Source organism: Echinops telfairi, unplaced genomic scaffold, assembly GCF_000313985.2.
Source record: "Echinops telfairi isolate 266 unplaced genomic scaffold, ASM31398v2 ScPeMD7_7458;HRSCAF=8496, whole genome shotgun sequence".
NCBI lineage: Eukaryota > Metazoa > Chordata > Mammalia > Afrosoricida > Tenrecidae > Echinops > Echinops telfairi.
The window spans coordinates 19,784,829-19,793,110 of NW_022111358.1; positions in this window are offsets into that span (position 1 = coordinate 19,784,829).

Genomic DNA, 8,282 nt, shown 5'->3' on the forward strand with positions numbered 1-8,282 from the left:
AATTTGAGCTCCCATGTGGTTGCTTGCAGATCCTTGGCTTTGACTAATTTGATGGGGCCAGGTGTTGGAATCACAGTGACTCATTGCTTCTGCCTACCTTCTATTTCCGTTTCCTTTATATTCTTAACTAGAACACGATGATGCTGCAAAAAAGTTCTCCCATTATGATTGTCCTTTTAAAATGTCCCTTTGTGCAGCTACAACTCTAAATTATGTAAGGTCTATCGAGTAACCTTTACACATTTGAGTGCTTCCTTAGATTTTCCATGGAAAGTGGGTCAGTGCAGTCATTCAATTAAAAATACATATCCGAAGCCACAACTCTGCACTGTGTACTCTTTTAAGCACAAAGGGTAAAAAGATAATCATCTCCTTTTAGGAGCTCAAAGGAGAACTGGGGAATCAGCTCCATAGACAATTAATTGTGAACAATAAAATGCAAAAGGTGATACGTTTGAATCTAGTGCTAAGAGAGACCTATGGAGCATATGTACGACGCTGTTCAACTAAGGGGAGGGGTTTAGACTTGTGCCATTTTGACATCCGGAAGAGCTGGTTTCTGGCCCAAACCTGACTCAGCTACTGATATGCTGTGAATTCAGGCAAATTATTTAATTTCTCTTTCTTTCCTTTTTTGAATGATATTGATACCCATTTTAAAGGGTAATTATGAAATCTACACATAGTTAACATAAGGTCATTTATTATAACACTCACCAAAGAGACAGGAGTGCTTTACACTGAACTAAGGATGGATTATTGCTCTAAATGTATTCGATTTGTTAAACCAAGTTATCCATTGGCCTACAGAGGAAGGGAGGGATGAAGGAAGTAGAGATTGGTCGACAAAGGCAGAGAGAGATGAAGTTCTGAGAAGGAAAATCCTGACTGCTGTCAGACATGACTGTCACCCACCAATATTCAGTTACCTTCTGCTTTGGACGTTCAGTCAGCGTTGTGTATCCACATCGATCTCAGTTAACCTGGGTCTAAGCCACCTGTGGCCAGTGAAATGTATAAGTACCACATATCACTTCTAAGTGGAAGTATTTAATTTTCCATCATCCTCTTTCCCTCCAGACACGATGGGGAAGGTCTGAGTGGACGTGGAGGTGCTCCAGAATCCAAACAACCCGGAGTTCTAAGCCCACATCGAGGCAGGAGCACATGGCCTGGGTGCCAGCGGAGTAAGGATTATTCTTGTTACCATTTGGGATCATTGTTTACTGTGGTGTATTGTGACAAAAATCATACTAATCATTTTTAAAATAGCATTATTAGGCAGAAATGAGGAGGATGTAATACCAAGTAGACAATAATAACTTGAATTAATACCTAAATTTAATCAACTTAAAGGGAAGCTGTTAAAGAAAGATGATTTTCCTTAACTTTACCAGCCCAGAAAAATCAGAAGCAATAAATAGGAAGTGTCATGTTCCATGTTTTAAAGGATTAATAAATGTAAAGAATTGCTGAATATTTGAGAAGCTAAAACTTGGAAGGCTGTGAAGAATATTTAGACCATGAGCCACACATGTGAGCCACAGGGATAATTTAATTTTACTAGTGACCATGTTGCAAAAAGAAAAGAGAAATAAGGAAAATGGCTCTAATTATATATTTAATTTCATTTAATCCATTCAAAATATGATGATTTCAACATGCAACCAATATAAACAATTAATGATATATTTTACACTCTTTTTATATTAAGTCTTAGAAATCTATTGTGTACTTCATACATAACAATACATTTCATTTGTGCTAGCAACATTTCAGGTGCTCAATCGTCACACTAGTGATTGTTATATTGCACAGTGCCAGTCGCGCCTTGGAGAAAGGCCAGGTAGGGAGACTAGCATGAGGAGGGATGTGGGAATATATTTAAAAACCTTCCTGCCATAGAGAGTCAATTCTGGTCCACAGAGACCCTGCACGACAGAGCGGAATGATCCCTGCGCATTTCTGAGATGAAATCTTTACAAGAGCAGAAAGTCTCATGTGTCTGCCACAGATAGGCTGATGATTTTGAACTGCCGATCTTATAACTTGCAGTCCACTATGCCACCAACACTCATTCTATAACATACAAATTCAATCATACATGCTAATTGAGTGATCCTGGGAAAGTTTTCTTTTACTTTTCTGAGCCTTAATTTTTTCACCTATGAAATAAGGTGAATATTTCTTATTGGTGCTTAAAGGATCACCTAAGGATGTATATAAAGAAACAGCAAGGCACTTGGAGTCGATTCCCAATAAATGGTGTACACAGTCACCCATTTATCAAACAAGCATTTATTGAGTACCCAAAGCTACGTTGGCCCGTGTTGAGGGGATAGTGAAGCAAAGGCCTGGGCTTCAGCGGCTCATCCTTTGGGGTCTTGGGCGGTTACCGAATAAAGTTGAAGCCTACTGGCCACATGCAGGATGCACACTGGGCCCTCTGCTGAGCTAGTACCAGAGGAACGTCGGGCAGAGGGAGGTACCTTCAAGAGCAGACTTCTGCGTTTGCTGGAGGTCTACTCGGCCACAGTCTCCCTCCTTTTATGAGTTTGATTCCACATCTGTAAGCCCAGAGATGGCAAATGGCAATTTCATAGGATTGTTTTAAGGTCTAAGAGAGGTCCTATAAGGATGAGATAGGTCGTTTATTGTGCCAGCCTGGCTGATATGCACAAGTGGGATTAATTGAGGGACGGAGAGATAAATGGCTGGTGAGCCTCACCTTTCTTGTCTCTCGCCTTGCTTGTCTCTCACTCTTTGATCATCAGACCAATGTGTGGCTGCCTTGCTTGTTGTGTGCCTCAATTTAGAGGCTACACTACCTGTGGGGCGCCTAGTCTGTGGGCTGTGTTACTGTAAGTTGAGGTCCCTTTAAGACCACATGATTGAAATTTACATATCTTGAGCTGGGACTGACAGTTGGTGACCTGCCTTTTCTGCTTTGCTGCCTGTGCTGGGATAGCCTATCTCTCTCTCTACAGAGGACTACTGGGCAGCCCTCAAGACTAGAAGGACTGCCAGTGTCTGTCTCACAACTCTCTCATGGGAGTGAGTTGCACTGAGCCATTTGTACTGCTTTATAATTTAACTGTTCATTTCTTGTATTATACATCTACTTGTCTGTTTATAATTTAACAGTTCATTTCTTGTGTTATATATCTATCTGTTTATAATTTAACAGTTCATTTCTTGTGTTATATATATCTCTATATCTATCTATCTATCTATCTATCTATCTATCTATCTATCTATCTATATGTAATTATCAGCAATCTGGTTTTATCTCTCTAGAGAACCCTGTCTAACACAAAGGGAAAGCACTTTGTCAACTGGAGAGTTATAAAAATGCTAGATAACATGATGAGTTTAATGTAGGGATTAAACAAATTTGGGGGGGGGGATCACTTCTTCACAGATGAAACAAACTTAAAGACACTGCAGTCCTGAGTTGTGGGCCTTTCTTCTCAGCTACTCGCTGTGTTCAAACCCACCGGGCACGCCTCTCCTCGGGAAAGAGTTGAGGCTTTCTGATCCGGGGAAGTGTTCACGGTCTCACCAACTGATAGGGGCAGGCCTTCTCTGACCTATTGGCTTCTGGGAGTTGGAATCAACTCATGACAGTGAGTTTGGTTTTTGGTAGGATGATTTACCACGTGTGCCTTGTGGGAGGCCTCCTTTCTCATGGCAAGTACAACATAATTTGGGACAATGAATTATAATCCTAGCAGCTGGGTTCATCTTGTAATGAGCTCTGAGGACGGGATTGATGGTGTCAAAGCAATATCATAATCTTCCTTTCGAGACTAGTTCAATATACTGTTGCTCTCCGTAAGCCAAGCAAACTTCATTTTCCCAGCTGATGACTGGGAGTCCAGAGTTCTGTCTTCTGTATCTGCAATGCACCTGTCGTTGCTCTCAGCTCAAATCCAAACCAGCCCTTTGTCAGAACTCTGTGGAAGAAATGTTGCCGAAGAACTAAATTGTTCTCAATCCCCAATACTCAACTTTTCTTTTATCAGGAATGTTATAAGTAAAGTTGATGACTGTGATGACAACCTAAAAGCTCTGAGGAAAAGCATATTTTTCAGGCTAGGTAACTTTCCTTTCTCCTTCATCCTGAAAGCAAGCCTTTCCCTTTCTTCTCTAATTAAACCGTTAGGACAGCAGTGATTATTCAACCAAAAGAAACACAGACCTGTCAAACTCTCCCTCCCTCATTTTTCTTCATCCATGGATTGTTGTCATTCCAGCAAAGTGGTGTCAGAAGCAGATGCTTGCTGGTGTTGGGAGGGGTGGAGTGGAGGGGGTTCTCCTGTAGGGCTTGCTGTTATTCCCTGCAGCAGCACCCCCAGCTGAATGAGCACTAAAGCAGTAGGAGGATGTGTTTTTTAACTTGCCAGAAGGCTGGCACGACTAGTTCTTTTCTAACAGTCCTGGGTTAATGAAACAGATGCTAAAGGGGACTGGATCTTTTCGTGGAGCAATAAGAAGGGTAGAACATGTAGGATGAAGAGACATTAAAACCCATTGCCATCAGTGCACTCCAGTACATAGGACTGGTAGAAGCACCGCTTTGCATTTCTAAGATTGTAAATCTTTATGCACATAGAAAGCCCCATTTTTTTGCAAAGAGTTATTGGTTTTGCAAAGAGCTGCTGAGGTTGTGGTTAGTAGCCCAATATGTAACCCATATGCCACCAAGGCTCCATAAAGGGGCATGACATTGGGACTATTTTGTGGAGAGAGCTGAGTAGTAGGCTCAAGAGCCCCTCAGCCTGGTGAACCTGTCTCTTCCTCATCTGCCTTCAGGTCCTTTAAGACAGGAGAGTCACAATGAGAGATAGCTGTCATAGGGATCTAATGGGTGGGTACACACATCTTTCCACTTGAAAGGTGAATGATGGGAGCAATTTAGAAGAGAGTCATTTATAGATATTTTGCATCTGTAAGAAGAGGAGGCTGGTATTTTATGAGTTGGTGGGGGATGAGACGACGCAGGTCAGATAGTGAAGTTGCACCTTCGCCTATTGGTAGAAGAGATGAGAATTAGAACAAGGTGAGAGACAGGACAGTGGTGGCATAACTTGGGTGCTTACGGTGTCGATGGTTAGGATGCACACGTTTCTTGAGATGATGTAGGAGGCCATCAGCTCTCTTAACAGAGGTCTACCGAGAGAAGACAGCTCCCACTGGCCAAGAGACTCCCATTGTTAAGAGATGTTGGAGGTGACCTTGCTGACAGCAGCTGCCCTGGAGTAAAAGAGGTTAAGCCAGAGGCATAGGTTGAGGAGCTGCTCAGCCAGAGAACCAGTAATGACAAGATTGTAGTCACCATCACAGACTTGATGACGTGAATGTCACTTAGACCTTTTCTCTCTTCCCTCCACACTTCCTCAACAACTGGAGGAGCTAAAGTAGCTCTGAGATTCCTGAACCACACAGATCCAGCCTGAATGTGAAGCTCGAAGTTTTCAACTGGATCACACTGAATAGTTTCACCAATTAAAAATGACTGGGCAACACAGGCAGGAAGTGGGATACGGGATGTTCTGTTGAGGGGATTGTAGTGCATGTGCTGGACCAACGTGTGTGTGAACTGGTGAATGGTAAGTTGATGTTCTGCTCTGTCAACCTTCACCTAAGTCAAAATAAAGAGTCTTAAAAAAAGAAAAAGAAAAGAGAAACATGGAACATTGTGAACCCGGACTAAGAAACCATAGAATCAGGACAGTGTGATTAGATAAATCATGGCTGAAGTCAATGAGAGGAAATGATAGCATTATTTGTTTGTGCATGCCATGAACACCACTGCTTCTAGCACCCCCTATCCCAAATGAGTCGGACTAGGTGGGTGTTCATGACACTTACTTGTCATGGGGTGTGGCGTTGGCTTTGTCCTTAACTGTTTGCCTCTTGTTTCAGTTACGAAAACCATGTAACCATGTAACCACGTGCTCCCCCAACACCCTCCCCACAAGGACAAAACGAATGAACCATTATAGAGAGAAGAATCACCCCCACACTATGAAGGACTTGAGAGAAAGTATGCTGGATTGAAGATGGGCTTGGTCATCACCATCCTTGGCATTGCTTAACCAACAGCAGGCTCTGAACCTTGGACCTTTCGAAAATGAAGACGAATCCCTGAAGGAATTCTAGGACTGTGTCACATCAGTCTTGTCACAGAACTACTTCTGATCCTGGGATCAGAATCCTTAGTGCTCAAAACGGTTGGCACCAAAGCTGTGAGCCTTCAAACTCTGGCATGCTCTTGTCCTTCCAAGTCGTAGACTTGCATTTCCTATAATCATTCAGCTGGCTAATGGTCCCCTTCCAGCAGCTGTAAATGAGTTTTCACACGCCAACCTGGCTCTTGTCGAGGCTTTAATGTAAGTCGCTAATGAGTGCTATTGCTCTGAGTTTTCTCCTGCGAAGGAAGGGGCTGTCTAACTGTACCATGACAAGTGCACGCTAATGTGACTCTGTCCGCGGTGCTGAAGAGCGCTGAGAGTTTAAGAAAGATGAATCCCTCCAACAAAGGCGGACTAAAAACATATTAAGCAGCACTGTGCTGACAGCCTAATTCCATTACTGCTACACGATCTTGAATCCACTCAAGCATAGCGAAGATATCTCGGAGGCAAGAGGGAAGGAGGCGAGACCCTCATTAAAAATGGGAGCAGAGCCTGGAGGCAGGCCCAGCATGGTCAATTGGCCTGGCTGGTGGGGAGAGGCCAGGGAGGTGACAATTGTTCAGACCAACTGTTGTGACTTCAGCATTACAGGGCACGGATGTGACACACTGCCAAATAGGGTTGCAAATGAGAACTTGTCTTCAGGACTCTTGATGCTATGGCTAGTTGCCTCTCCCTGAACAATGAGCTTTTATTTTGATAACAGACCCCCAGAGCTAGAGAGAGTGTTAAGCCCAACAAACCAGTTTTATTCTTTTTGCAGTGAGCCTGTGATAGACGTGTCTTGAGTGTCGGCGTCCATTTCAAACACTGCGGGTCAGACTTTGGGAACGAAGCATAAAGACGCCCTCGCACATCCCCCATGGTGTTTACAAATCGCTCGCAGCAGTGGTGTCCATAGAGGGATACAGGATACAGACTCCATTGGCTGGCACTGCCAGAGGAAATGACACCCCAGACACTATCTGTAACATTTTTGTTCAGTGTTTCAGGAGAAATTTTGTTATTTTTAAAATAATAGTTCCCTGTAGTGAGCAATCAGAAGTCCCAGTGGCACAGTGGTCAAACCTCTCAGGTTTGAAATGAAAGGTTGGGGGTTGGAACCCAATCATCACTCCTTAGGAGACAAATTAAAAATTTTAAAAAGTCAGTCTGCTTCCATAAAGATTGACAGCCTCGGAAACCCCAGAAGGCAGCTCTTTGGGTCACTGGGAGGTAGAGTCCATTTTACAGCAGTGGTTGGTTGTTGCTAGATGCCATTGAGTTGGTTCTGACCCATAGTGACCGGATGGACACCAGAACAAACCACCCCCTGGTCCTGCACCATCCTCACAACAGTCCATGCCTGCCTCTGTGGTGCTTGCAGCCATTGTGCCAACCCATCTCGTTGAGGGTCTCCCTCTTTGTTATTGTCCCTCCACTTTACCAAGCATGATGTCCTTTGCTAGAAAAATGGTCTATCCTGACTTTTCCAAAGTATGAAGCCTGTCTATCTTTGCTCTAAGGAGCACTCTGGCCATACTTCTTCTAAGGTAGATTGATTTGTCCTTTCAGCTGTCCATAGTATTTTCAATAGCCCATGTAAATAGAGTAATAAAAGATGTGGCTTGTGTGACTGGCCTTTTTTCATTTATTTAGTCTTAGCATGCCATTTTCAAAGTATATTCACATTGTAGCATGTATCTGTACTTTGTTCCTATTGGTGACCAACTATCCCATTGTATGAACATAGCATAATTATGTTTATACATTTACCAGTTGATTGCCAATAGGTTGATTCAGACTCAGAGCAACCTATTTCGGGAGTCTGAAACAATTGTTTATTCATGTGGATCTATAGTCTCCCAAAGCATTATAGAATAGTAGTTAATAACATGGATTCAGAACTAGACCACATGAATGAGTCTAGCACTTAATCTCTAGCTGTGTGATGTTGGCAAGTTAATTCATCTTTCCGTACCTTTGTTAAATATATTTTTATAAACTGAGGGTACTAATAATGCCTATCCATAAAGTTGTTGAGAATGCTGGTGACCTTATGGACTTCCACAGAGTGACCAGTCATGTCTTTTTTTTTTTTTT